Consider the following 24191-nt stretch of genomic DNA (forward strand, 5'->3'; position numbering starts at 1 on the left):
GAAGGTTACAATCTTGTGGAGAATGGTGAGATCAACACTAGTCCTATAAAAACCTTTTGTGGCTTTTCAAGACTTTTCTAAAAAAAATCCAACACTGTGTTAGTTATTTAAATAGAAAATGATTTCAGGAAATTATGACCAACACTGAATATAAGTTGATAAAAAATAGTACAGACCTAAATAAAGGTCTAAATGTGTCTTTCCATTGCCATCTTCCACAACTAATTTGTACGGATGGACAAATTTTTTCTATTTTCTTTTAAAAGTAAATCAAATTATTGTTAAGCAGGCCCAAACTTCTTTGAAAATTTTCTCAATAGGTATATGATAGATGAAGGGGATCGGGGAGCACCACAGACGGAGAGTGAAAGAGAGAGAAGGAGACACACACACGATGTGGGTGGGGAGACTGTGAAGTGGCAGCTCCCCCTATACAGTATACTCACTATAAGTATAGGGTAACAGTGGGCGGGCGCCCATGACCTGGGCGACCGGTCAAGGCACATAGGCCTTAACCCCAACAACCTCCCACTTAAAGGCCAATGTGCCTTTAAGCAAGATCTACTAGTGTACAACTAATAGAAGGTGAGAGATTCTCTCAACCTATACCCACTGACTCTCGATGAGCTAGTGCATCCGGCTCTACTGATAGACAAACATCCCGCTGCGGAAGCCACACAGAGCTAGCTCCAAGCTCGGCAAATAGTCTATAAGAGCTCATGCACTCCTGCAAGTATCGGTCCAATACCTGCAAACCTCCCCTATGCTCTATGCCAAGATCAGTCATCGAACAACTAATCAACCCTGCTGCAAATGCTCCCACTGCAGCTGCTATGTCGGGCCTCGAGATCAGCATCTCGTACATGAGGACACCGAACGTTGATGCAACCCTGGCAACCTCTGCCACCTCCAACTCAGAACTCAACTCATGGCAATCTTGTCCCCTATCATAGAGACCGTGGCACTCTGACTCCGAGCTCTGGAGTGACTCCTCGTGCCCACCACATATCACATGTGTACCAAGAGTATCCATCTGTCCTGAATCTGCATCAAGCTCTGGCATAAGCATATCAAGAAATGACTCCACAATAGCTGACATCTCAGCATCCATGTGAGTCATCTCTGTCATCACCTCTGATGACTCATCCTGTTGTGACTTACTAGAGCTGTCCCGCTCTACCTGTGCATCCGTAGACGCAACCTGCACAACAAGGTCACTGCTCTGCACTCCATGCAAAGCATCCTGCAACCCACAAGCAAAAGAGACTCGCCTGCTCTCTCGCTCTCTACCTGGCTGCATGATCACAGAGACAACCCCGTCTCTCTCGTGATCCACATGCAATGGGTAACCTGTACCACTCCTGGCACCTCTCGCAATCACTAGCGAACCCAAATGCATCACAAAATCTCGCTCTCGTAGCGAAATCTAACATCCACAATCTCTAAGCTGACCAATCAAGATCAAACTCACTGTCAAATCTGGTACATAGCGCACATGTCGTAACAAGTAAGATGCACCACTCGGTAATGACAGTCTCACATCTCCTGCACCTGCTATCGCATGCACCGATCCATCGGTCAAACGTACACTGCCAAGCATCCCGCTAGAATAGCTACAAAACCATTCTCGATGCGGCGTGACATGAAACATAGCATCTGCGTCTAGCAACCACTGCGAAGGGAGTGCACTATCCACATGTATAGCATCTCGTGCATAGCTCGAGGTAAAAGTGACATCCCCGTCACTAGTATACTCCGACACTACATCTGCCTCAACTGTCAAAGCAACTGAGTCCATGGCATCACTACATACATCTCTGAGACTGCCATGTCTCCTACGATGTCGCATACGACGAAAACAACGCCGTCTAACGTGTCCAGAATGACCACAATACCAACATGTCACTTGTCGGCGTACTCGTGAATGTACATGTCTCACACGAGTCCTTGATGACTTAGATCTATCATACATATCATGTAATCTGCGCCAAAGTGCTCTCGAAGTAGTCTCATACATAACAAGAGCATATACAGATTCCGCAAGGTGCAAAGAGAGTGTAGATAGTGCCATCTCCTCTAGCTCCTGCCACTGATCGTCAGACATGTTTGAAGGTCTACCTGCATCACCACTCAATGGTCGATGCAACCCTCGCTGTGTCAGTGCATCAAGCATACAATCTCTCCATGCCGCAAAGTCTGACCCATCAAACACGCGCATCTGTGAGAGATCACAATCTGATCGATCACCTGTCTCTGCCATGAGCACAAGTAGCAAGCTAGATAGCAAAACCACCTCACCAACAACACCTGGAAACTGTCTACAAATATGGCCAGAAACACAATGTAAAACCTGTGAGACACTCCAAAATAGAGCTCCCGCAATGTCAATACAAGCCTCGCATGCTCTAGTATCACACTGCAATCTGTGAGCTAATCACCAAGCCCACACTGTGCGGTATCGATGCATACATACGCACAAATCTCCCACCTGTAGAGAACACCGCACACAAATGCTGAGTGCAACCCGCAATCTCTACCTAGATCACATAAATGATACGCATAAAACTCCTGGGAAAATTTCGCCAGAGTTTCGACGCACAATGGCTATCAACACAAAATAACCATTGTCCTGTAAGCTCAATACAATGAGCAATCAATGCGCATCAAACTACACTCAACATACATGCATAAGCTCTGCAAAACTATGGCAAACAATGCTCGAGATCACAAGACTCTCCCACCCGAGAGCAAACCACTGTCTCAAGCAAAGAAAGATACACAACTCCTCACTCTTGCGAGAGTGGATACAAAAACACAAAACTGTGTCCAAACTGACAAAACCTGTCAAAGTGAGAGTAAACACTCGATCACAAACTATGGCGAGAATCTGGGAAAAATCCGACGGAATTTCCCCTGAAAACTAAGCAAAAAACTCAAGTACAATCTCTACCATAAACCATAACACTACTCAATGCCAATGAGTAGAAATGCTAAAATGGCTCCACATTTTCACATACAATGGCAATCCGCACTCAACGTACATCAACGGAGTGACCGCGCATAAGCAAGCGCCAAAAGATTTGCAATCCGGAAACTTGATCAATGCGAAAACAATGCTCTCAAGAGAGCTCACCGGCACTTGAAAGTGCTCGCCAAAATGCATGTATAATGGGCATCAACCATGCACCATAACCATATGCAAACCATCCGCAAAGACCATGAATCCAAGCACAAAATCACTGCCAAAGTATCCTGTGAAAACCAGTGAAAGAAGCTCCACCTGTGTGCTCCAAAAAACTGCGTCTCTCAAGAGACCGCTTCGGTGGTGTGTAAACGCCTCCGTACTTCGTTGCCCAAGTCTACCAAAAAACCCTCAAACCACAAGCTTAACACAAGCTGCAATTGCATCTTCAGCTCAGAATTTATGCACTCAACTTCAAGCATCTCCCGTGCTTCCAAAAGTGCATCAAACTCGTACACAATGCGACAACAGAAAATCTGGAATTTCTGTATATAGTCAGTCTGAGCTGAATATCAGCAAAACGGTGAGGAATTTACAAAAAGTTTCTTCTGCAAAGTTGTAGACCACGTCGAAACGGACGGGCATGCCGGACAGAATTCTCAGATCTGCATTCTACAAGGAGAAAAACGAATCTGAAAACAGTGCTGTTGCGCACACAGTTTTAGGGCAGCACCTTCACTTACACACTATCTTTCACACTCCTTTCTGAGCTTCCACAAGAGCATGCATCACTCTCAACTGAGCTCACAAGCTCCCATTGCATTCTCACAAAGCTTCCAAGCTTTCTTAATCTCTCTACCGTCGAGAGCGAGCGAGCTATCGCCTCGAAGCTCTCAAAGCCGTCGTGCTCTCCGCGGTCACCATAGCTCTGATACCAATTGAAGGGGATCGGGGAGCACCACAGACGGAGAGTGAGAGAGAGAGAAGGAGACACACACACACACGATGTGGGTGGGGAGACTGTGAAGTGGCAGCTCCCCCTATACAGTATACTCACTATAAGTATAGGGTAACAGTGGGCGGGCGCCCATGACCTGGGCGACCGGTCAAGGCACATAGGCCTTAACCCCAACAATAGATATACCAAGCTTTTTTAACCCATATACAAAAGCTCCCGATATTTTTTACTTCTCCAAGTTAAGTAGTTAAGTGCAAATTTTACGTGAAAAATAATTTTTTTATTTTTAAGCTTTTCATATAAATTGTGTATTTAGAATTTTTTTTCATATCTTGGACCCATAATTAAGAAGTTTCATGAGATGGTCAATATAATTCACTCACAATTGTGAGTTTTGAAAAAAAAAAAAAAAAAAGTTTCATGAAATTTTTATGTCATATATAACAGTTATGTTTCATTTACTGGAATCTTGATGTGAGGCATTTTTGTGGCTTCAGCCAGTTTTGTGGCTCATTACAAGTCTAGTGTTAAGTATCTATATTTTTCTTTACGCTATGTATTGCAACAACCATCTATAGATTGTACAAACCACCACCGGATGGTGTTCTATTATTAGGCGAAGGGTCCCTCCAAGACGAGGGTATTGCAAGATGATATGCTCTTCTCTATGTAATGGTCGTCCTTTGAAAAGAGGGATCGAAAGACGAGGTGTCTGCATTGTAGTCAGCTTCTTTGGAAGAGGGGTACCCATAGTACATAGTACATACCAAGTTGTTTGCGGTGTGGTCATCCTCTGAGACAAGGAGTATGCGGAATCACGTCGCTCCAAGGTTCATCCACTGGGAAGAGGGATGGCGAGAGTGTGAAGTTGTGCTCAAGTTCTTGCATCTTCTACCTCCAATTGTAAGGTGAAGCGCAAGTGAATGTTGAACTTTGCTCAAGATGAGTGCTCCGAACTGTGCTCAAGGGTTCCTTTTACTTACAGAAGGGAGAGCCTTCCGTTCCTTTAGTGAGAGAGTGCAATGGACACAAACAAAGTGGATGAACACTGTGAATGAAGGTACATGAGACTGAGAGATAGAGAGAAGAATACGACACCAGAATGTTGTCAAACCCTCCTCCGAAGGCCCGACTCTCAATGGCGAAAGCGGTCTACTTATGATTGCACAAATCTCTACAATGCTTGGACTTGCCGACAATGTCGACGACGATGAGACGGGTTGAAATCTCAAAATGCTAAGGGCTAAAATCTGCAAATCTTTATTTGCTGAATTCTGACTTTATCTCGGTGACGATGTCGGTGGCAACGACGCGACGACGATTCGCTAAAAACGCAGATGCTGAAATTTGCTTTTCCCGGGCTGAATCTGCAAACCTTGCGGGATTTGATCATGCGGTGAGGATCTGCTGCGGGAATGTGAGATCTGCGAGGTTCGGGACTTCTTCTGCGATGTCTGACTGCTACAAACTGAAAACGCTGAGTCTAGGGCTGATTCCATCGCGAAGATCTGCAAAAACGCTAAGGTTGATGTGCAAACCAAAAACGCTAGGGACTGAATTCTTGTCCTTGTCGCAAAAACACTAGGGATCTGCTATCTTGCTGTTGCCGGGCTGCTCTGCAATGCAAAAACGCCAGGTTGATCTGGATACTGCTGTCGCCAGGAAACTGCAAGTGCAAAACGTTGGCTGATTTGTCTTCTGCTAAAAACGCTAGGTCTTGCCTGTTGCAAAATGCTAGGGTTTCTTTGTTGGGGGTCTTGCTGAGAAGGTGCCTGTTGAGCAAGTGCTCCTACTGCCTCTTCTACCAGAAAGTGCTAGCGCTAGGTTTCTATTTATACAAACTTAGCAAAATTGCCCTACCTAGTTTCCAACAAAAGTCACTTAAAAATAATAAGTGAAAAATGTCAAAAGTAGGGGTAAAAATGCTCTTGATGGGTTCTGATGAAAATCTGATGATCATGCCGTGTGCAACCAAAGGATATGCAGCTAATCTAAGTGTCTGGACATGCACGGTCTGCGAACAGAGTCACAAAAATGCCAGAACACTTCCTAAGCTAATTGAACTGAATAGAACCCTAGTCATGAAGTAGCTTGTCCACGGACACATAGGGTTGGATGTGTCATGTGACACGAATCCTCCGGTATCAACCAAAACATGATCTACACTAACAATGCCATGAGATTGCAAGTTAGATTGACTCTCTTGCTGAGAGAAAGCTTCCTACCAAGCCAGGAGAATAGAGCTGCCTAGGCGGAGGGATGTAGCACGCTGTAAGGTTACCGAGGGTAATTGGGGAAGCTATCAAGCTATTAAAGAGTGTACAAGAGCAATTAAACCATGAATGCTGTCTAAACTTGTGTGATCCCTTGCATCTTGGAGGTAAACTCCATAGAAGAAGGCCAAAGACCATGAGCTCCACTCTGATGCGTATACGAGGTAATGATAACCTGCTCTGTTGGCAATGTACTTGTCAATGGTCCAATGATGATCAATTTCTCTCCATCAACAGACGGTGGTGTCGTCTCTGGGATGATGTAAGAATTCCTTACGCCAAATACATGGCCATAGCTCTCAGCAAATGTGACTCTATATGGTATCTGCTGATCAAACCACAAGTTATACCCGAGTGGTCACCAATAAACTGCACGGACCACCACCATCAAAATGTGTCCTATTAGCATGTGGCGATGGGAAGACAAGGTGGTAAAGTTTCAGCCCGCTATCTGCCTAAGAAACACATGCTGAGGTGTTGAAAACTCTGCTTAACATTTGAATCTGACGTGCTTGTATTACCGAACCATACTGGAGCGGTGCAGACGTCAAAAAGGAAGACTTTTGTGTGCACAGCTTTGGAAGGCTGAAAATGGAGAGAAATCAGTGTGTAAGGCAAAAAGATATCATTGTATTGTCGTCAATTGTGGAACTCATGTAGGAAGCGGTGTAAACAGATATTCAAAGGCAACTCGTCATGGTATGTCCCCCTCTGTCGCACAGTAGATCCCGTAGTCAACTAGAATCTCGATGCGGAGTCTTAGTACAATGTGAGAACAAAGGCTGATGTGGGGTTTTGTCGACTGAAATTTGCAAAACCATCGCAATTGCCATAGGAGAGTGGCACCCTTGGAGAAAAACGTAGGTTGCACCCGTAGATCCAGTGGCGACTAGGAGATTGTTATATATAGTGCATTATAAATTTGTTATGTAGTGGGATGCAAATAATCCCCAAGATGGCCCTAATGGAGGCATTACAGAGTAAATACTCCAAAAATGCTCGTCTTCCCGAAACTGAGGATCAGTGGGCCGTGAAGATGGCAGCATGCCCAATGCCTGATGGATGAAAGGGTGGAGTGGTTTTTAATTGAAAGCAACACTTATTAGTGTGGGGTAGTGACACAAAACTAGTTTCTCCCCGAAAACTGTCGAAAAAGCCGCTTGCGTGCACGGGCGCTCAACCTACAATGCTCTAATACCATTGTAACACAATGCCAAAAACGTCGATCTGCTCGCATGGGGGATTGACCTACAATACTGTCAGGCGCAACGGATAGAATAGCTGACAAGATCTACCTTTTTTCTCTTGACCAATCCGTGAATCCTTTTTATTGTGCAATTGGTTGATTCCTTTATGGTTCTTTATGTTTCTTTTATGGGGGAGAGATGCTATTGAGAATTTAGAGTATATTAGAGATGCGTACCAGGTTTGTGTATGTGTGTGGGAGATGGAGAGAGAGAGAGAATAACACCCGATTGGGTCTCAACCAACCCTCCCAAGGCCCCCCCACACCGTTGCCAATGTGGTATTTGCTTTCTATTGCAATGTATAGAATATATGCAAAGATACCTATATGCATAGACTCTCCAGACGTTGAGAGTTGGGAAGAGAGTTGGGAAGATGGCACTGGTTATTCTCCGAGAAGAAGTAGCTCTGGGGCTGATATGAATGGTCGAGGCCATGAGTCGATGGAGAGGGCCGGGAATGGCGCCGATGGGGAATTGCCGGGGTGAATTTGCTTCGCTGATAGAGGTTGTAAACCTGGCTGAGTAAGGCCTGATGTGGAGACCAGGGATTGGCTCTGATGAAGGCCAGAATGGGTGTGATGTAGAGGCTAGAATGGGCAGCAAGTCGGGGCTGCCGATGGTCTCTCAATGGGGGCTGTCCTGGCTGCCTATGCTTGGGCAGCCCTTAGCCCTTCCATGGACTTGGAAAAGGGACGCTAAGGACCAGCAGTTAGAGGCTATGGGATAGCAGACAGGATCGCAATTACTGGCTGAGGGATGGCCATCTAGGGTGTAGAAAACGCTGCTGGGCTGATGTTATGTCCTGCTAACAGGAGAGAGGATCTAGCCTAGACGCCGTAGAGATGGGTGTGCGACGGACGTAGTCTGAACCCAACCATTGTGGCTGGCCATTATTATAAAAGGGAGGCCAAGGCCTCATTTGTAGTTATCGAGCCCCACTAGCAGAGTGCCAGTAGTCACCCGTGAGGCTAGGAGTACGTGAGGTCACCTTGAGGAGGTGAGGCCGGGTGGTATGGGACGCTCGGTCTTACAAGTGCACGCCTACATGCTCGGACGCTGAGTCTTGTTTCTGAGTACAGTTCAAGTTTTTTAGGTCTTAATCATGAGTTTAAGTAATTAATAAAGGATTAACAACTAGATTTCTTACACCCTGCAATAGACTCTTCCAGAGCCTTCAGATACTAGGAGTTCCTCCAGAGATGATTTGGGGAATTTTCGCTCTCTATGAGAGCATCTCAACCAATAGTCGTGTCCCTCTGCTATAGAGTCGTGACCCTTTGGCGAAAAGGTGCAGCCATTTGTTGAAGAAGCATGACTATTCATCGAACAGGTTCGACTCTTGGGCGAAGAGACGTTCTTTGGAGAATTGGGGTCTCGGATCTGGTGCATCTTCGTATCTGCAAAAGAATCAAGTGAAGAAGGTAATACAAGACAAAGAATATGTCACAATCATGACACAGGGGATTGTGTCAAAAGCTTTGCAGAAATCCACAAAGCAACACTATAGTCGTCTCTTCCGTGCCTTTGCCTAGTGAAGATGTGGTTGATGGTGAAGAAAGCTCGTTCGAAGCAGCCTGGCCTAGTGCTCGTAAACCCTCACACTCGGCATATGAGCTCAGCTCTGCCTCTAATATTGCTCCATAAAGCTTGGCCAACGTGTTGCCAATCATGATAGTCTTGTAGTTGCCCGGGTCAAATGGATCCCCGGACTTGTGGATAGGCATGATAGTGTGCATAGTCTACTCTGAAGGCAATCCCTCTGCTAATGCCCTATTGAAGAGCATTGCGATGAAAGGGGCAAGTGTATCTGCAACATATATGATGTGTTCACTCTGCATACCTGTGTGGTCCATGGAGCGCCCATGTTGTAGGTGGCGTATAGCTCTCTCCACTATACCTGTTATAAAGAAAGTAGATGTTATCGGGCGTGGTCTTGGGGGCTCTGCTATGGGTGGTTGCCCTAGAATCTCATACAGCGTTTGAGCATAATCATGCCATCTCTGGGGATCCTCAATGGGGGTGGATGGGCGGGGTTCCCATAATCGGCGCCAGGCTAGTGTTGAATCCTGGCTCATCTAGCTCCTGTGCCTCCTTGAACTCTCGCTTCTTACGGCGGGTGAGGGTCCTCATCTGTCTGCGAGCCTTCCTCTCTGTGATCTTGCCTCTAGCTTGCTGCACGCGTAGGTGTCTGTATAGCTCTCTGCACTCGTCATCATACCATCTGTTCTAGGGCATGGTCCCAGATCGAGTGGTGCTACCAGTGTGTGTGATGTGGAAATCTGATGAGTGATGAGCCATGTAGAACAGATGAGAGTTGTACAGTAAGTGTGTAAAGGGGTGCAGATGGATCAAGCTGATATATGCCACTATAAACGTGTTGAGTATATATGTCAGAGAGATTATGTGTGAAGTAGATAGTGGTGTGAGGTGTCCGGGTGGCTAGTGTGTGTGGTGGGGGTGTGCTATCCAATGAGAGTGAGATGTAAGTGTGGTCCGTCCTAATGGGTATAGGTGGGATGGTAAGGGATGTGATTAGTGTGTGGCCTCTCTAGATTCAATGATATACATAGTCCACTGTACTCCCTCCCTGAGGTGCTGATGAGAGGATGCATGCGAGGCCTCCTGAGCTCGGCCACTGGATCATCCCATTGTAGATAACGAGATGATGCTGTGAGCCTAGTCTAAGTAGATGTCTCCCATAGAGTGTGGGGGTTGCTATGTCTACTGATGTCCTTTCTACTCTTGCCTCATCTAGTGGATGTAGAAGCTCAGAATTCTCAAAGTCATAGGTCTCACATTGTCTGCTCTGTGTCCGTCCGTTGAAGTCTCCCATGAGAAAGACTTCGCCAAGACTAGAGTACTCTGTGATCCCCTCTGTGAGGCATACATAAGGCAAAACTGTATCTCTCCCTGCCTCTCCGTCTCTCTCTTGAAACTCTGTGTCTACACTGACTGTGGCAAACCTCGATCCTGATAGGGCGAAATAGCATAAGGTAATATAGATAAAACTCCCCTCATGTAGCTCCACTCCGATCCACATGAGGAGGGCCTCCGCATCTCTAGCCACAATCTGTATCCTTCCCTGTAGCTCTCGTTTATATAATAATGCTACCCCTCCTGAGCCTCTGGAAGTATGTTGACGCATGCTCTTTCTACGCGATGACTCCCATACATATCTCTGAATCCTCGGTAATCCTCTCTCTGGTCTCTCATGTGTCTCTGTCAGAAGTATGATATATCGGTCCTCCATCACCTCCTCTAGTCTCCCCACATGCGTCCACAAGGAACCATTGCAGTTCCATACCGCCATGTGTAGCTCTGAGTGAGGTGTCTCATAGGTTGTGAATCCCTAGTCGATAGCCTTGCCATTAATGATGACACGGCCGTCTCCGTAGATAGCTCTCTTGCTCTCCTTGCGGGCTTGTAGCACTCGAGGCATGCATGCTCGTCGATGCTCAACTTGCATGAGTGTGAGATCGTCATCAAGGTATATAGGCGGCCCTTGTAGAGTACGCAATGCTACCCTCTTTCTCATGAAAGTGGTCCTCTCCTCTTCGTTGGGGAAGTGGAGGATGAGAGCTCTTTTCTTAGTTGTATCTTTCCCTACTCTCCAAACCTTGGCAAATGGGAGAGATTCGCTTTTGTAGCCAAGCTTGAGACATAGCGCTTTGGCATCCTCCTCGGGAGTAGAGGTTGTTGTCTCCATACTGCCTGTCACTCTGACATTGAGACGTTGTGCTTGTCTCATCTTTTCCTCTTCAATTGTTGTTTGTATGATGAGATGCTCGTCTTTTTGGGCTTTTTCTTTGACTTCCCTCCGGAGGTTCTTATGCACTACCTCCACCCATCCCTCCTTCTTAGCATCCATCTTTCCCTCAATGGAGTCGGCCATGGCTTTTGTTTTTATCTTGATGGCTTCGGTGATGGTCTTTGTGAGCTCCTCCTTCATTGCTTCCTTCACTTCGACAATTTCTCCTTCTTCGCATAATGGCCGGTCTCGCAAAGAAGCGACCTACACTTTAAGGATGCTAATCTCTTGCCTCATGATGTCTCTTTCCTCGAGGATGGTCGCTTTCTCCTTCTGCCATTCGTTCATCTCCTTTCTCTATGCTTGCATTTCTTCTTCAAGGGCGGTGAGACGCTTGTTGGTAGCCATCAATGTGGCCTTGTTCACCCTATTCGCCAAGGAAGAGGCCTTGATGGCGCGGGAGGCCATTCCGGATCGCGGAAAAAAGAAAAAGGGGAAGATCCTTTCAAATGTCTATCATGGTGTGGAGAGAGAGAGAGAGAGAGAGAGAGAGAGAAAGATATTTTAACGTCTCTAAAGAGCCAAAATGGCCCATGAGACAAGAAACTATACATCTGGTAATACATCTCTCGTCTACTGAAACAGAAAAAAGATCTACTCAACATCATAGTGATGTTTGAATCTACAAAGCTAAAACAGAGAATATGTACAAATACATGACTGATCCCATCCAAATCTGACTGAGAGAGAGAGAGAGAGAGAGAATTACCTCTTTGTTTGCAGTCTGCAGAGAAGCGTTAGGGAGGAGAAGAAGCGTGTGCTGGTCTCTCTAGCCTGGCTCCTAGTTGGCGTCCCTTTCACGTGCTGGACACAAGCGTCCACGAGCCCAAGATTTCCACGGTTTTGTAGTATTGGGACCTTCGCTGGTTTTTTTTCTAAACGCCAGGTCGATTTTCTACCTTAAGTTATTTGATAAGGACCTTTTTATTGTTAACGGCCAGGTCACTTTGGGGTTTTCTTAAAAATAAGTATGAAACTTGTTGGTTGATAAAAACCTCTTACAGAGAGTGAATAAGTTTGTAGAGAATTTGCTCTCAAGCTTGCTCCTTCTCTCTCACCCGCTCGCGCTCTTGTGCTCCCACCATCAGCTGCTCGTCTTCGGACGCGCTCACACCGACGCGTACAGCTCCTTAGAGTTCAACTTTTCGTGATCGAAAAGTGTAGAAAGGTTCTGTTCTCGCGTGAAATTTTCAGTTTTTCACCAGATTTCGCCATAGACTCCTCTAGCTCGGATGTGCAGGGTGACGACGCCCCAGGTAACATTCACAGAGCATCTGGACGCAGAGTTTGAGAGTGAGACCCAACCACGCTTGTACTTTGAAACCGATTAATACAAAAAGAAATACCGAAAGGGGCGCTAGTCTTTGGGGCCAATATCTCTAGGCACAGAACTCCGCCGGGTCAGTGCAAATCTATTGTGAACTGTGAACTATTTTGAAGTGGTTATTTGGTGCTGTTGCGATTGATTCTTGACTTGGAGTGTCCAAGTCTATTACAGCGGTATCAGAACACGGCCGATTTCTCTTCTATGGGAAATCCGATCCCAATTTTTTTTCCGCGGCATCTATGGTTTCACGCAAGGATCAATCGACTCCCTCTGCATCCGGAGATGTGGGTAGGGATCACAACGAAGATTCCGGTAGAGAGTATGGTCCGCCTCAGCCTACTCAAGTGGAGCAACGAGAGATGAAGCGTCGTCAATTGATCGGCGGTGCAACAATTGATCAGTTTTGCGAAGGACCCAAAATTGGTAAAATATATGAGCGAGACTTCTTTTCAGGAAGTGCATGAGCAGTGGCAAAAAACCACAACACCACCCCTGAAACCCGCTCTCAAGAAACCTTCTGCTCACAAGACATATTCAGAGAAGGAATTAGAAGAGGTGGTTGATGCACGGATTGCTCAGCTTTTTGACGCGCAGAACAAAGCTAAAAAGCACAGCAAAAAGCAGAAGAAAGGCACTGACTTCCCGGGTTATTTGGGTCGTCAGTGGACATTTGATAAGGCAAAGAAACAGAAGAAGCGTGTTCAATTTGAAGGAGTACTCAGCTCTTCTTCTTCTTCTTCTTCTTCTGACAGTTCTTCTAGCTCTTCAAATTGGAGCGAAGAAGACAGAAAAGGCAAAAAGCGAAGCAAGAAACAACGCTTCAGAAAGGGCAAGAAAAAGGCAAAGAAGTCTAAATCTCGTCCAGTGAGTGATAGTTCTACAGAGGACTCGTCTACAGACAGTTCAGACTCTGATGATGGCAACTTTTATGCGAACAAGAAGAATTTTTATAAAGCCAACCAGTATGACTTTTTTTTTCCCGAGAAAAAGCTCCTTCTATTAGTTAATGAAACTGCCCATAGGGCTATAACCACCTCTTCAAGAGAGGGCTACAACAACCATGATGGGGAGACTCTCCGAATGAAAAAAACAGCAAATGTACAATGGGGCTAAATCAAGAAATGGGGGGAGGGAAAATCCACATAGGTGGTCGGTAGTGCCATCGGAGTACACCCTGGACCATGGTGTAGAAAGGCCCAGGACGCCATAGTCGAAGGAAAGCCTCTCTGCGCTCCGGCATGCGGTCGGAGCTGCCCTGTAGTCTCTCGAGCTGTCCTTTGAGAGTGTGGATCAGCTCTAGCCAAAGATCGCGAACAGTCTCTGCTGGTGGCACAGGGCGAGCCTCAAAGATGCGGAAGCAACGGGCCCGCCAGATAAACCAGAGTGTCAGGCCATTGATGAGCTCCCAACACTCCTCTCTCTCACTGCACCACTCCTGTGGAGTAAGCTCTGTGGCAGGCTGAAGTGTAGGTCGCCCCTCCTGCATCACTATCATCCTGCTGGTGGAAGATAGCTCAAACTGAAGTGCCGGGCCCGTGAGGGTAGACCAAGCCGCTGCTCCCCAAGTGTACTATCGAGCCGTGGAAAGAGCAGGCATCAGCCAAAGAACTCGAAGCCACACCTGCTGTGCCAAAGGACAGTCCCAAAGACAGTGACGTTGACTCTCCACAAGATGGTCACAAGCTACACATGCGGCCGAGAGACCACTATGCACTAGCCAGCTCCCAACTGCTGTAGCTCTGTGTGCGACCAGCCACTGAAACAAGGTGACTCACCCCGACTGTCTCGAGTCCCACAACCTCTCCCATAAGGCTGTCAAGAACTCAGCTGTGAGACACTCCTTCCAATGAGGTGTTGCAGCGAGGCGGGCCTCTCTCTGTGCTGCTAGTATATGACGTCCCAGTCGAACAGTGTACTGAAAGAACGGAACACCTGGGTGGTCTGCAGAAGAGAAAGGGTCCCTCCAAAGCCACTCACCAGGATCCCACTGTACTCGTGCCAGTGGATAACACTCCCAAGCCCACAGCCTCTAGTGTCCAGTCTCGAGAGCTGCTGGGTCAGGATCGCTGACACAAGTCCTCCCACAGATGCCCACCACTCGGATCCTCTGAAAATAGCACTCTACCACTTGCGGGGCCTCTACTGCAACTCGCTGTAAGCGTCCCTCACCCTGTAGCTCGAAGAAAAGGGATGGAACAGTCTCTGAGCAGGCCCGGACTGAGATGAGAACCTCCAGTCGTGTGAAGGCTCCCATCCACCTGGGTGCTACTGGCTCGGGAGGCGTGAGCCACTCAGCTGGAACTGCCTCTGAGATGTCCTAGCACATGCTTTGCACCCCTCTCATGCCATGTAGCTGGAAACCCTGCACCTCCTCTGACAAGCCTAAAAACTCTAGCCAGTCACCTAAAGAGCGCACTGGACCCGCTGCCATGGGACCCCAGGAAACATGAGACCGACTACCAACCAAGTGGCCTCTCTGAGTGCTAACCATGGGACTCCAAACAAGGGGCTGCCGTAGGCGCTCCTCCGTGCAAGTAGGTTGTTGCTGCTCCAGGCCTCTCCGCAAGAGCTCCCAAGATCGAAGCAAACTCACAGCGAAGCGGTCCTCCAGTCTCCTGCTCAAACCAACTCTGCGCATCTCTGTGAAGATCCATCTGGTCGAAGGTTGCTAGGGGCCTCCAGCCTGAGGCACCCTAGCACGAAGCCACTGTAGCAAGAACTCCTTCCAGGGCTCCTCATCTGGAGAAGTTCTTTGACTATGAACTTCCCAAGAAGGGCTCTGCTCTGCTCTGCTGTGCTGGGGTCAATGATCCCAAGCCCTCCCTGTGAATAGGGAAGAGTGATGACCTGCCAAGCCACTTTGGCTTGGGCTATCTGAGTGTCACGTCCTGACCAAAGGAAGTTCCTGATCAGCCTCTCTACCTGGCTGATACAAGAACTCGAGAAGATCCACCAAGAAGTGATGTACCACATAGTTGCCAACAACACCCGATTGGCCACTACTACTCTGTCAACCAAAGAAAGTCGTGCTGAGCTCCATTGTAACAACTTCCTTCTGATAGACAGGAGGAGGGGAGCAATCTACTGCTCGGGAGACAAGTCCAAACCAACCTGACAACCCAAGTACCGAACTGCAGTCCCTAGGGGAATCCACCTAAAACCCTCTCCTGGCATCCAATCGGGCACAGGAGCACTACCAACCGAGAAAGCCACTGTCTTTCTCCAGTTGATCAGTGCGCCCGATGCACAACAGGGTCTCTAGAGCCTGCTCACACCTGTGAAGGTTGGCCTCCTGGCCATCTAAGTACAAGGCTGAGTCGTCGGCAAACTCAGCGTTCAGTAGTTCATCTCCCCGAATAGGGAGTGCTAAGCCCCGTAGAGCAACCTGCTGCGACACCAAAAACTTGCTCATCGCCTCCGCATAGAACAGAAAGAGGAAGGGGACAAGAGGACAGCCCTGTCTGACCGAACGTGTGAGCATGAAGCGATCACCTCTACCTCTACCTCCTGCCAAAAGTACCTGACTGTGAGCCTGTTTGTACAAAGCTAACACCCCTCTGATCCAAGCATCTGAGAAGCCCATTCCTGCGTAGAGTGTCCTCTAGAAAGTCCAAGTCAACTCTGTCATATGCCTTCTCAAAATTGAGAAGAAGAATCACCGGGTCCTCACCACAGAGCCGCGCTAGGGCAGAAGCCTCCCCAAAAGTAAAGATGTTGTCAAGGATATTGCATTCCTTGACAAAACCTGTGTGAGACCCATGTATAAGGCTCTCTAGAAGTGGCTTAATCCTCAAACTCAGAGCCTTGGCAAGAATTTTGTAGGCTGAGTTGAGGATGGTGATGGGGCTCCACTATCGAATCTCATCCAAGGAGCCACCCTCCTTGGGAATGAGGTAGATCAAGCCCTCACTCATGTTGTCAGGCATCACTCCTGTGTGCAAAATGTAATGAAAAGCACTACAGAGATCTGGGCCAAGCAGGTCCCAGTACTCCAAGAAAAAACTGAGAGTCAACCCATCCTCACTTGGACAGCTACCATGGGGGAGGGGCCCTAAGAGCCGTGTGCAGCTCCTCAAGCTGAAGTGGCAGCTCAAGCCTCTGACGCATCTCCTCAGTCACAAGGCAAGGCATCTGTGCCCACACCTCCTCCCTATATGCATCCTGACGCTCTGACTGAGGCTCTGGAGACACTAACTAACGGTAAAAGTCAGTAGCAAATGCACGCATATCTCAGGCTCAAAAGCAACTGACCCGTCGGGCCTCCTCAGCTGACTGACCTTAGCATGCGAATACCGAAGTCCCACTGCCTCAAAGAAAGCACCAGTCACTCTGTCGCCCACCTGTGTCCACTGAGATGCCTGTCGATGGAAAGCAAACTCATGTCGTCGCTCCTCTGTGCTAGCAAGCTCCTGGCGAGCCTGCTGTAGCTGCTCCTCCAACCAAGGACTGTCTGGATGCTGCTCCTGCATCCTCTGCAACGAAGCAATGTCGCGTCTGAGACGCTGCTCCTCCTCTCTCGCTGCAGCCCGGCGAGCCAAAGACTCCTGGAGAAAGAAACGACTAATCTGAGCTAGTCCTGAGGCCACTCTGTCAGCAAGAGAATCTTGCCTGTCCAAGCTCTCTGTCCAGAGAGCCTCTACTCACTCATTGAGTGCAGAGTCCAGCAAGACCCTCTCTGGGATGCGAAGCATCGTGCTCCCTCTCCTCTGCCTGTCTACCACTGTGAGGATCACTGGTGCATTTTCCAAGAAGGAAGTCCCTGCCAGAATGCCAACTATCCCTCCCAAGTCACTGAAATGTTCACTAGTGTAGAAGCGATCTATCCGCGATAGATTCACTCCTCCCACTCTGCAGTCCGAACGAGAGAAGGCAAGGCTGTCTGGGGCCCTCACAAAACTAGAGCGTTGCCAAACATCCGAGACCCTCATAGTCATACAAAACCTCTCCTAAGCTGCCAGCTCAACTCCATGCACAATAGCATGGCTACCACCAATTTTGTCAGAAGGGTCCTCCAACATGTTCAAGTCCCCCCCTATGCACCAGTGTTCTACCTGCGGCAGAAACCCAACTATTTGTGACCAAAACTTTGCTCGACCACTCGCCACATTGGGCGCATGGATGTTCAGGAAACCCACAAGGCAACCCTGAACCTGCATAGTAATCCACTGATCCCTGACTGGCACAATAATACCTCTGCCCACAATGGCCTGCTGCAAAGAGTCCGCAATAGTCATACATACCCCACCTTGGATGCCTCCAGGTCCAAAAGCAGCTGACCAAAAAGTATCATATCATCCACGCAAGAGCTGACCACAACGTCTAATGCGGCTCTCACAAAGATGGTGCTCTTGAAGCATAAGGAGATCAATCTCTCCTCCCACAAGGCAGTGCTGAAGCTCCTGACGCAGTCGGCCCCGCTGACGCTGAAACTGGGGCCCACCAAGTCCTTGCACGTTCCATGAGACGATCCTCATGGGGAGCGAGAGAGAACAGATGCTGCCGCAGCAGCTAAACGGGCTATCTTCGAGGTTGGCTTGGATGGGGAGTAATCCGCATCCGAGCCTCCTCTAGATAGGTGTGACTGCAACGAGTGCCTGGCCCAAGCCCAAGCAGAGCGAGCTGTACATAAAGCAATCTCCTCTGTCCAGGAGTCCTCATGAATGTGTACATAGCATGGCAAGCATTGTGTATCGGCAAAGAAGTAAACTACAATGTGTCTACATCCTGCTGTATCTGGAGGTGTCACCGCAAACTTGGCCAATGGCCACAAAGTTTGAAGCATGTCTGTAACTCCTAGTTCTCCCATGTCGTGAGAGAACTCTAGGACCTGTGTGTGCAACCATCCCAACACTGAGTCGAGAGTCCACTCAGTCTGGTCCTTGCCGCAAAGGGGAAAGGAGAAGACAACTGCTGAGTCCAAGGCCTCTGTCCCCCTAGCTGCAAGGAACAGAACATGGACCCTGAAGTAGGCTGCCTCATGGTTTGTTGAGGGGTCACTGAGAAAACGGGTAAAGTCGTAGTCGAAGAAGTCCCATCGGCGCCGGATGTCGATGCTCGTCAGACCACAAGGGATAGCTGCAAGGGGAGACGTCTGTACCTGCAGAGGGGGTCGCAAGAAAGGCTATCCCTCTCTCGCCAAGCGACTCGTGGCAAAGGTGTTGCCAAGAGATCTCCTAGCAGCCGGAGAAGGCCCTGCCCCCTGGGTCGACTGTGGAACTGGAGTGGGAGGGAGAGGAGTAGGAGTAGGGGGAAGAGGTGGAGAAGGGGGGGGGGGGGGGGGGGAAGCGGCAGAGGTAGAGGGGCAGGGGGAAGAGGCGGCGGGAGCAGGAGGCGGGGGGGAGGATGATGAGGAGGGGGGGAACTTTGGGGGGGAGGGGCTGTCGAGGGTGAAGCTGTGGGGGCTGGTTGGAGCAAGGACCTCATCCTGCTCAAGAGGACCGAACCCGTTTCCCATGGGAACCCACTACTGCTGAGTAGGCGCCTGAGGACCACTCTGAGTGCCAGGCTGTCGTTGTGGCCCCTACCGTCGTCGACCACAGACCTGCTGTCATCCCTTCTCCGCTGGAGCCCCAGGCTCAGGGGTGGCTCTGCATGTGTGCGCTGTGTCTCTGTCTGGTTGCTGGCCAGCCCTTGCAGGCTGGGGCTAAGTCTGTGGTGTAGGTCAAGGCCTCCTCCGTGGACAGGCGTTCGCAAGATGGCGCATCTATCGACAAATGAAGCACTGGTTCCAGAGGCCCGAATACTCCACACTCTGTCTAAACCAACCCCCACTCACCCGAGGCAGAAGAATGACCTTCGGGAGCGTGTGAGTGTCCCTAACCAGAACGCGAACTAAGGGAATGCCAGCCACCTTGGCAGCTACTGAGGCTGCCATGCGAGGTGTCTCCAGGACAGTCCCAATGGCTGAGCCCATCCTGGACAAAAGTGGTAAGTACTCCCTCCGCAAACCCGAAAATCAGACGAAGATGGGGATGTCTACCTCCTCTACGCCTGTATGCGGCTCCGTTTTCATGGGGTTGTCTTTCACAAAAGGTTCTGGGCATTTGGCATTTTCTCCCCGACACTACAGCGTTTTGCGGTCTTCTTTATGTGGGTCAGATACTGGGCTTACTGGACCTTGTGGAGTCAGCGTAATGCTTATATGTTCCATCGTACTCATGCGGACCCATTCCCTCTCTTCGGGCTTTCTCTTAGGCAATCGATACAGTTTGCTTTGGAAGTTGGTGATATCACCTTAGAGATGCATCAGCTTGCATATGAATGTTTTTAGCTACTCTCTACAGTTGAGTAGTTATGTGCTTTTCCCCTTGTCTATGATCTTTGCAGTGGGTTTTCCTTGCTTTGAGGTTTCCCACTAGTAAATTAATCAATCGATTTACAAAAAAAAAAAATGTGTGTGTGTGTGTGTGTGTGCATCCCTTCATGTTACAATACATGTGGTAGTGATGTGTGTGAATGCATTAGGACCTCCGGGGCAATCGAGGAGTGCTAGGTCTTCCTGTGGGATGACCTTCTTTCTGAACTTCCAGATGGTTTCCCTGTTGGTGGTAACTTCCTCGGTGAGGACTTCCTTTGGGCTAAAAAGTTTCTCAAAGTGGCACCTAACGAAGTCCAAGTTCTATGCTTCATTGATGGCTTTCCCCTGGTCGATGTTGAGCATGGGAACAATATCTCTCGTGTTTTTTTTTTTGAGGCTTCTGAACATTTCTTTTGAGGGTCTATCTGTTTGGCCTGCCCACCATTCCTTGAAGAAAAGCTTGGTGTGTTGCAAGGCCTTGTCCTCCTCAACTCTTAACTGGTTTCTGAGGGAGGAGATTCTGCTTTGAGTGAGAGCTGTCATGGTGTGAGAATTTTCCAACTGACCCAATTCTGCATACATTTCCTCTGCCCTTACCCTTCTAGCTTGTGTGGCTTCTTTTCTGGTGGCAATGAGAAAGTGTTGAGTATCTTTCACGGCCTTGTTCCAGTTCTTAGCCGGGGTGTCTTTGTTGGTGAAGGCCCTGGTCCAGATTTCTGACATTTTTGCTTGGACTTTAGTGAGAGCAAACAAATGGGGATCCGTGTGGAACCAGCTGTTCCTCATTTTGGAAGACTTGTCATCACATGTGATCACCAGTGGATAATGGTCAGAGGCACATGTGGTGAATTTGGGCTTGGACTTGACTCTGTTGAACATATTGCCAGTTGAGAGGGAGAAGTAGCACCTGTCCAATCTAGCCTTCCTTGCAAGATCCCCCTTGCTGTAGTTCTGCTAGGTGAAGCAGCCCTTAGTGCCAGAGTCCCAAAGGTCGTGCTTCCCTTTGCATGCTTCCCATTTTGCTTTCTCGTTACCTTGGAGGGTTTGCCCCTTCGTGAGAAATCTATCCTCCCTGGACTCGACCATGTTGAAGTCCCCTAGGAGGATAATCGGCCCTGGAATGGCAGATATTTCCTCCCAAATCGGAGTCCTGTCGGCTGAGGTTCCTCCAGCATAGACAGAGACCAGCTCACAGTTGAAAGGGGATGGAAGCTGGACCGAGCACCGAGCACCAATACTGGTGGCTTCGACTAGCTGAAATCCCATCTGCTAGATGATTCTTGATTCCAATGGCAGTCCCTCCAAAGTCCCTGTTGTGGGAAGACGAGTACCACCTCAACTCAGGGTGTACTTCCTTGAGTATTCTGAGGAGATCATCTCCTTCAGCTTTAATTTCCTGAAGAGCGCAGATGTCCCATGTTTGATCTTTGAGCCATTTGTTAAGCTTCCTTGTTTTGTTGGGGTCAGTGATCCCCTTGACATTCCAAGAGATGAGCTTCATCTGTTGGTCTTTTTTTTTCCCTTGTTTTGCAGGGTCCTAGTAGGCGTCTTTGCTACTGAGTCGTGTGTTATTTTGTTGAGCTTCTGGGTTTCCATAGGCTTAGTGGGGAGATCACCTGCCTGCAAGAGAGCTTGCGTGGTTTGGCTAAGGTCAAGCACCTTGTTTCTTACTTCAATTTGCATGTGACTATCTTCCTCTTGGACGCCTTTGGCCTGCTCCTTTGGAGTGGTCCCTATATCCTCCACCTCGGTGTCTGACTCCGATTCGAAGACGTCTGATTCCACCCAGTCAGGAATATCGGCTAGTAGGGCAGACCAGTTGTGATTCCTTGGTTTACTCGTGTCTCCTCTGGAGTCCCTAGACACTTTGCTAGGGGGGGGAGCAGGAGGGGCTATAGAAGCTTCAGGTTTCTGGGAGGGCTTCTGCTTGGCCCCTTCCTTGTTGGGAGGGGGAGATTGACTAGGGGCTGGCGTCGGAGTAGCTTTAGCTGGACAGTTCCTGACAAAATGTCATGTTCCCCCACAACTAAAGCAAGCATTTGGCAAGTACTTGTAAACGTTGGGTTGTTCCCAGCAGTCTCCTTCATCAGTTGCTATGGTCATAGCATCGGGAAGGGGTTTAGAGAGGTCCATTTCTATGAGCATCTGGGGGTGCCATGAGGGGTTGAAGTCCCTTTGGGGCTTTCCCCCAGGACTTTACCTATCCTTCCCCCGATTTGCCTGAGGTGATGCTGAAAATGGAGCGGTAGGTTGCGTAGCTCTACCCACACGGGGTAGTTTTCGAGGGCAAATTTCTCGGGCAAATTTCTCAGGGTTGAAGCTGCGAGACCATTTGAATAAGCAGATGGGTGAGGATTTGAGCACCCAATGTCCCAAACTCAGAATTTCGAAAGCCATCTCTGTGATTTTGAACATTAAGAGGTAGTGGTTTTTAGGTAGGGCTTGAATGCTTTCCACCTTGCACCCCCTGTTGCCCCATTGGTTCCGAACCCATGCTCTGAGCACTTCCATAGTTGGTCGTGGTCCCGTCACCAGGCCGATGAGCGCCCTGTTTTCCAGGTCCTTTTCTACTTTTCTAACTTGTGCAGCCCCAGGGCCTAGCCGAGCAGATGCAGGAAGCTTGGAAGAAAGGAAATGTCCTCCCAACGGATCCTCCCGCTGAGGCATCAAGCCCAAATACGGTCCCTTCTCTTGACGTCCCCCATTGGCCATCCCCTGATGGTACCCCGGGCATTCACCACGGAAACGGCGAGGGAATGGTTGACGACGACGAAGGAGCTACTACTAGAGGTTAGCTCATTGTTGCAGTGGGTGCTTCGCACAACCACATTTATCATTTTGTTCTCACGATGTTTGTGTGTGTGTGTGTGTGTGTGTGTGTGTGTGTGTGTGTGAGAGAGAGAGAGAGAGAGAGAGAGAGAGAGAGAGAGAGAGAGAGAGAGAGAGAGAGAGAGAGAGAGAGAGGGAGAGAGTTGGGGTGAGGGGGGCAGCCAGCTGAGAAGCACTCATGTCCCACATTTCTTATTGAAGTCCCAACCGGCAAACCAACATGCACAAGCATCCATATGAAGTACAATATCCTGCGGTTGATCCTCAAATCTTGAAGGACCAATACTGTGACATCAATGCATGGGAGATATGAGAGCCCAACCCATGGTCAAGCTGCATGGGACAACACACATAGCTCTGCTGATGTAACAAGATGTGATGACCAATTCTAGCAGAGTACTGAAAGAAGCAAACCGTCAGAAGAATCACCTCCAAAAGGTGAACACCACTTTCCAAGGTCCCACAATATCTCAGAAACGGTACAGGACTCCCACATCCACAAGCAGTGCCATGCATGAACTTCATCGCTGGAAAAGTTGGGATCAACAACTCTACGTCGGCTTGAAGAACCAACTACTCCGATTGAACCCCATCCTTCCAAAGAGATCACCTGCTATAAGGCATCAAAGACCAGCCGCATATGAGGGCCATCTCTAGTGACTATAAGCGACATTCTACCAAATCGTGCCGCTCTAGGCCAGAGCTATTCCTCAAAGGATCCCCACCAGCCCTCATGCTCCGGAAGCTCAGCATGACCATGTAGGGCATCACTCCAAGCCTGGGGAATAGTGCCATCAGTCTCCGTGATCCGTGTAACAATACCCTGAGAAACCAAGAACTTGTCAGCTTTAAACTGAGCATCTACAATGCAATATTATCGCCCTTGAGCTAGCAAAATAGCAGGACCGTGGTCCCAAGCATCCCAACCAATGTGAGTACTCTCTCCCAACTTTCGGCTCTCGAACATTGGTCGACCACTTTCCCACTCGCTCATCCCTTCGAGAGTGGATCCAGTTTGCTCTCAGAGGGATCAAGGGCGACATTCTCGAGCTCACCATGCTAGGGGCTGGCATCTTCCTCGTACCGCTCTCAGATGTGATCACTACCGACTCTCCTTGGTCACACTCCTATACTTACATAAGGATATAGTTCTAGTAGTCCCACAGAGACACAGACTATCTTCCTTGTTGCTTTACAGGTTTGTGCGACCCCTCAGAGCACCTTGCCGGTGGAGGTAGATAAGAGGGTTGGGGGCCCCGTCGGTCTGTGAGCCTTAACCATCTATTGCTAGAACACTATCAACCTAGGCAGAATAGGGAAGATCTTACCTCATCACTATATCACACGGGCATGGTCAAATGGGATCAATGGTGGAGGAGGAAAAGGCGGGGCGCGTCAATCATGGACCGTCAGATCTGAGGTTGTCCCGAATTTATCAATTTGCTTGAATTTACAAATTTGCCCCGAATTTACTAATCGACCCACATTTA

The 24191-nt window shown here is 48.7% G+C and overlaps 1 protein-coding gene across 16 annotated transcripts in view; it reads right to left on the minus strand.

Annotated features, from left to right (window-relative positions):
• The window catches only part of LOC147444092 (uncharacterized), a 110769-nt gene extending 98637 nt beyond the window's left edge, over positions 1 to 12132 (minus strand). For 15 of the 16 annotated variants that reach the window (XR_015190023.1, XR_015190021.1, XR_015190017.1 and 12 more), the window contains exon 1: positions 11958 to 12132. The gene's annotated coding sequence lies outside the window, so the exon portion shown is untranslated. The remainder of the gene's footprint in view (positions 1 to 11957) is intronic. The other variant, XR_015190018.1, reaches the window with a different exon arrangement.
• Positions 12133 to 24191: the final 12059 nt, after the last annotated feature.

This window comes from Adiantum capillus-veneris, chromosome 13 (genome assembly GCF_014529385.1).
Source record: "Adiantum capillus-veneris isolate H3 chromosome 13, ASM1452938v2, whole genome shotgun sequence".
NCBI classification, from domain to species: Eukaryota; Viridiplantae; Streptophyta; class Polypodiopsida; order Polypodiales; family Pteridaceae; genus Adiantum; species Adiantum capillus-veneris.